At 43.6% G+C, this 6,000-nt stretch overlaps 1 non-coding gene across 1 annotated transcript; it reads right to left on the bottom strand.

Annotated features, from left to right (window-relative positions):
- Nucleotides 1-5,426: 5,426 nt before the first annotated feature.
- On the bottom strand, nt 5,427-5,533 carry LOC120282029. Its single transcript, XR_005542884.1, has one exon. It is a non-coding gene; the product is annotated as a small nucleolar RNA R71 (small nucleolar RNA).
- Between the last annotated feature and the right edge of the window lie 467 nt (nt 5,534-6,000).

Below are 6,000 nucleotides of genomic sequence, written 5' to 3' on the forward strand. Positions count from 1 at the left end.
ACTCACAATAAACATCAATTTATTGAAAGCATAATAAAGAGGTTCAAAGAAACAAATACATCCTAGGGTTTACAATACCCGAATACCCACTAGGGGTTTAGCTCTCCATGGAGCTAAGTACAATCAAAGAAATAGAATGTAAAAGCAATGAATCCATAAAGAAACCCCCTAGATGGTTGTGTTGATGGTCTTGTGGAGAGTCCTTTACTCATCGCAAGGGATCCTTTGTCCGGCCTAGGATACACCTCGCCAGATCGGTGGCGACGAAAGCTCTCCCAATAACCTTCTTCCAAATGACGCGCGATGTCGGAGCCGTAGAACCTCTCCAAAGCCTTGGCCAATACCCCTTGAAACCCTAGCCGAAGCCCTCTCACAAGTTGGGGAAAAGGTGGAGAAAAGAATACCAAAATAGGGGCTGAATCGGCTTTAAATAGGGCTGGAATCGGGCGACTACACAGGCGTGGATGCTCCACGCGCCCGTGCGGAATTTCCACACGGGCGTGGATAATTTTCACACGCCCATGTGGATTCTCGGTTTCTCTGGTTTCTCGGCCGGCTGTGAACAGTGCTGCTACAGTATATACTACAATTTTGCTACAGTACTCCACTATAGTATTTGACCTGAATAGCTTCCCAATTCCATACTTTCATCGGTGTAACGCAAACGGGCACACGTTCACATCGTGGATCACTTGCTTCTTCAATGGTGTACACATTGGTGAAACTCTTGTTCTATGTGCATAAGTCGGAATGCTCGAGTGTGACTGCCTTTGTGCCCCTCCAAATGGGTATGCCAACTCGAATACGAGAAGGTTGGCACACACTCTAGCATCTCACATCGACCTATGTCTTCGCGTTTGAACCTTAGCAAGATTTCCTCCAAAATCGGTGCATTATGATCCACATTGGCCTATTTCCTTCATACTCAGTCTCACAACCCTACCTGCATAAAAGTAACATAAAAACACACAAATTAGTGTAAAAACCGGAGAAAAGTAATGATCAACATAAGGAATGAACGCTTCGCATTCGTATCACACAAGCACTTATCAGTGTGTCACTCACTCACAAGGTTACCAACAAGAACTCTCAACCCTAGTGTCACTCTAGGGGAAATATTCATATAATCAAGCATTCAAGGTTGGAACTCACAACAAACATCAATTAATTTAAAGTATAATAAAGAGTTTCAATGAAACAAATACATCCTAGGGTTCACAAATACCCAAGTACTCACTAGGGGTTTAGCTCTCCATGGAGCTAAGTACAATCAAAGAAATAGAATGTAAAAGCAATGAATCCATAGAGAAACCCCTCAATAGTCGTGTCGATGGTCTTGTGGAAAGTCCTCTACTCGTCGTCTAAGGATTCCCTTGTTCGGTATAGGATACGCCTCGACGGAAGCTCCCCTACCAACCTTCTTCCAAAGGAATAATGATGTCGGAGCCGTAGAACCTCTCCAAAACCCTAGCCAATACCTCTCAAAACCCTAGCCGAAACCCTCTCTCAAGTTGGGGAAAAGATGGAGAAAAGAATGCTGAAATCGGCTTTAAATAGGGCTGGAATCGGGCATCCACACGGTCCTGTGGATTTTTCACACGTCCCTGTGAAATTTCCACATGGGCGTGGATAATTTCCACACGCCCGTGTGGATTCTCTGGAATTGTGATTTTCGGCCGGCTATGAACAGTAATTGCTACAGTGATTTGCTGCAGTGTTCGCTACAGTGCTCTGCCAAAAAATACTCCCGAATCCACTTTTCATCGAGGTAACATAAACGGGCACACGTTTATGCCTTGGATCACTTTGCTTCTTCAATGACAGATAAGTTGATGGAGATCTTGTTCTATGTTCATAAGTCGGAATGCTTGAGTGTGACTGCTCTTGTGCCCTTCCAAATGGTTGTGCAAACTCAAATACGGGGAGGTTGGCACACACTCTAGCATTTCGCACCCGACTTATATCTTTACGTTTGAACTTTAGCAAGATTTCCTCCAAAATAGGTGCATTGTGATCCACATTGGCTTTTTTCCTTCATAATTGGTTTCACAACCCTACCTGCATAAAAGTAACATAAAAACACATATTAGTGTAAAAACCCGAGAAAAGTAATGCTCAACATAAGGAAAGAACGCTTCGCATTCATATCGCACAAGCACTTATCATGAAGCACACACGGCCAAGTGTAACAAATTGGCCATATCCATGACTAGTTCTTAATTTCCATCCTGACAAGACCATCTGCACTCATACACAAGGGGATTCAGTGAAGCTCAATAAATAAAAATAACTTGAGTATATAAAAGATAGAGCAATGAAATACAACTCGAGACAAAAATAAAAGATAAACTCAGAAGGAAAATCCTTTCTGAGTATACAAGTCCAAAAGATAGTGCAAAAGTAAAATATGCAAAATAAAATGAAAGAAAAGACGCATCAAGCATCGGTGTCATCGGCAGTTGGTTCTACTGCTACTACTATCAGTGCCAGGTCGAATAGAACTGGTAGATCTAGTGATGGTGATGATGGAAGAACCGGAGGTGTCCTCGGTCGCATAATAAAGGGTGAGGACGCACCGCGCTCTAGTAACCGTTGTAGAGTATCAAGGCATGCCTTCAACTTTGCGTGCTGTGTGGCCTACATAGCCTGGACCTCAGCAATCTCGGTGCAAAGTACACCCACAGCACTCTCGAGCCTCTCAAAATGATCATGGGCTCGAGAAGGAAAAAAAACGCGTACCTGGGACAGGTTGTCTCTTGTGCTATAAGGGGTGCCTCGGTCTCCATCGGTACATGCTGGGCTCATGGACAGAAAGAGAACCCTCTGCTGCATCTCCTCTACCCTCGGCTATCTCTATGGAAGGCGTAGCCCACTAACCCCATCATCCTCATCGTATCTAGGCCAAGAGGGGAGTGGACGACCATCTTTTCGGCACTTCAAATAGCGTCCAATAAGCCTATTGATAAGTGCTTGTGCGATAAGAATGCAAAGCGTTCTTTCCTTATGATGAGCATTACTTTTGTCAGGTTTTAGTGCTAATACGTGTGTATTTATGTACTTTTATGCAGGTTGGGTAGTGAGGCTGATTATTTGCGAAAGAAGCCATTGTAGATCGTTTTACGCATTATTTGGAGGAGATCTTGAGAAGGCTCAAACGCGGAGACATGAGTCGGGTTTAGAATGATAGAATGTATACCAAACTCCTTGTATTCGAGCTAAGGCAATGATTCGGAGGGGCACGAAGGTAGTTACATCCTAGTATTCGGGCTTGTGCATATTTAGCAAGATCTCCACCAACGTGACCGTTTATTGAAGAACCAAGACGATCTACGCCGTGAACATGTTCCCGTTTACATTACCTCGATGAAAGCATGAATTCGGGAGTATTTCGGGTAATTACTGTAGCAGGTACTGTTCACAGCCTGCCAATGAAGAAGCAAAACAGAGGAGCCACACGGGCGTGTGGAAATTCCACAGACCCGTGTGGAATATCCATAGGGGCGTGTGGAATCCCGATTTCAGCCCCGATTTCAACATTTTTTTCTCCATAATTTCCCCAACTTGAGAGAGGGCTGCGGCTAGGGTTTTGAGAGGTATTGGCTAGGGATATAGAAAGGTTCTACGGCTCTGACATTGTCATCTCTTTGGAAGAAGGTTGGTAAGGGAGCCTCCGTCGGATTGATTCGACGAGGCATATCTTATACCGGACAAGGGGATCTTGTGACGAGTAGAGGACTCTCCACAAGACCATCACCATAACTTTCGAGGGGGTTTTCCTATGGATTGCTTTCTTTTACATTTGATTTCATTATCGTTTGTATTGTGCTCCATGGAGAGCTAAACCCCTATTGGGTACTTGGGTATTTGTGAACCCTAGGATGTATTAGTTTTATTGAATCTTTTTATTATGCTTTCAATTAATTGATGTTATTGTGAGTTCCAATCTTGAATGTTTGATTGTTTGAATACTCCCTTAGAGTGACACTAGGGTTGAGAGTTCATTTGTTAACTCTTGTGAGTGAGTGACACACCACGAGAGTTAGACAAAGCTTGATTGGAGAGGGTTGAGAGGGTGAGTGGAGAAGTACAGAAGCGTCCCCTTTCCCCTCCGGTGTGATAGATTCTACCTCTGTTCCTCGAGTTCTTTGCGGTCATAATAGAGCGAATGAGCTAAGGGATGACCCTCTGTTGGGGCTTAGTTGCGAGTGCAACAGAGTGAAGCGTTGAGGTGATTTTAGCATCTAGGGCTTAATTGTGGTTAGGGACCTTTCTTCTGGACCAAGGGTTAGGTCTACAATTAGGAAGAGATTTATCACTTGGAATCCCTAGAGCTTAATGCAATCCTTCTTATGATTGCGAGGTTAAGAGGTTGTTCAACCTCTCCTTCGGGACATATAGAGGATTAGGCTTGGTTAACCCTAGAATCAGGGCCATGCATTAAAGGATGTCCTTGACTCACCATTGCATTAGTTGGGAAGCATATTAGAGAGTTCTTGTACATGAAATGATTTTTCTAGGCGGATCAACACCTGGGTACCCCACCTTTATCGATTGCCTTACCTTCTCCTTTACTTTTGCTCTCTTTCGGGTTGTTTTACTTTTGAGAATTGAATCTTATCACGCATATCACTATTCATCCTTCATATAGTTAAGAAGAAAATTAAGGATTTTTATTCCCTTTTCCCTGTGGATACGATACCCCACTCACCTGGGATTTATTACTTCGACAACTCCGTGCACTTGCGGGGAGCCTTGTCATTTTCTTGGCACCGTTGTCGGGGAAAAGGCGTTTAGAGATACTTTGCACTTTTGTTTCCTTAGCCATTCCTTTATCCATTCTATTTCACTTTTTCTTTTCTATCATCGTTCTGATTTGTTTTCTTTCCTTTGTGCAGCTTCAGGTTGATGACCCGATGGAACCCCTCAATATTGATTGAAGGAGACCCCGAGCTTGAAAGAACACTTAGAAGAAAAGGGAAAGGACTTGTGGAAGAACAATCTAATCTAGCTGATTTGGAAGTTGAAGGGTCAAATAATATGACAGAATAGAATAAGCAGCAGAGGACACTCTCTGATTATGCTAGACCCTCAGTTTTGGGCACACAATCGAGTATTGTGTGATCCCCAATTACAGCTCAGAATTTCAAGTTAAAGCCGGCATTCATCCACATGTTACAGCAATCCGCACAGTTCAATGGTTTAGTCGATGAGGATCCAAACAGTCACATAGAGAACTTTCTCGAGGTGTGTGATATGCTCAAGATAAACGGGGTGACAGATAATGCCATCAAGTTGAGAGCCTTCCCATTTTCCCTAAAAAGGATAGCAAAGCAGTGGCTACACTTATTACCTAGAGCTTCGATTACTACATGGGAGGAGATTGTACAAGCTTTTCTAGCCCGTTATTTTCCTCTTGGAAATCTGCAAAGCTTAGGAATGAGATCTCATCCTTTGTACAGTCGAAGTTGGAGTCTCTATTCGAGACATGGGAAAGGTTCAAGGAGCTCCTGAGAAAGTCCCCACAACACAGATTTCCGAAGTGGATGATTGTTCAGACTTTTTAGAATGGGTTGAATCTGAGTACAAGACAACTCTTGGATGCGGCAGCAGGTGGTACCTCATTGGCGGCGCAAGTGGAAAATTTGAGTAAGAAGTTAGATCTTCTAACTTCAAACAGAGTGGCGGCTGTGAGTACTTACATCGGGTATGGTGGAGGACATGCTCCCTCTGGTTGCCCGATCTCTATTGGTGATGCATCTTCGGTTGAGAATGTCGATTTTGTAGGTAATGGCATGAGGACTCAAGGAAACCCATATAGGAATACCTACAATTCAAGTTGGAAGAATCATCCCAATTTCTCGTGGAGCAACCAAGGTCCACAAAAGGCCATGGGGCCACCGGGTTTCCAACAACAAGCCCCGAACGTGGAAAACAGAGTTTCAGGTTTGGAAACCATAATGAATGATTTGGAGAAGGCCTTGACTAGATTTGTGCAATTTT

The sequence above is a fragment of the Dioscorea cayenensis genome, chromosome 2 (genome assembly GCF_009730915.1).
Source record: "Dioscorea cayenensis subsp. rotundata cultivar TDr96_F1 chromosome 2, TDr96_F1_v2_PseudoChromosome.rev07_lg8_w22 25.fasta, whole genome shotgun sequence".
NCBI classification, from domain to species: domain Eukaryota; kingdom Viridiplantae; phylum Streptophyta; class Magnoliopsida; order Dioscoreales; family Dioscoreaceae; genus Dioscorea; species Dioscorea cayenensis.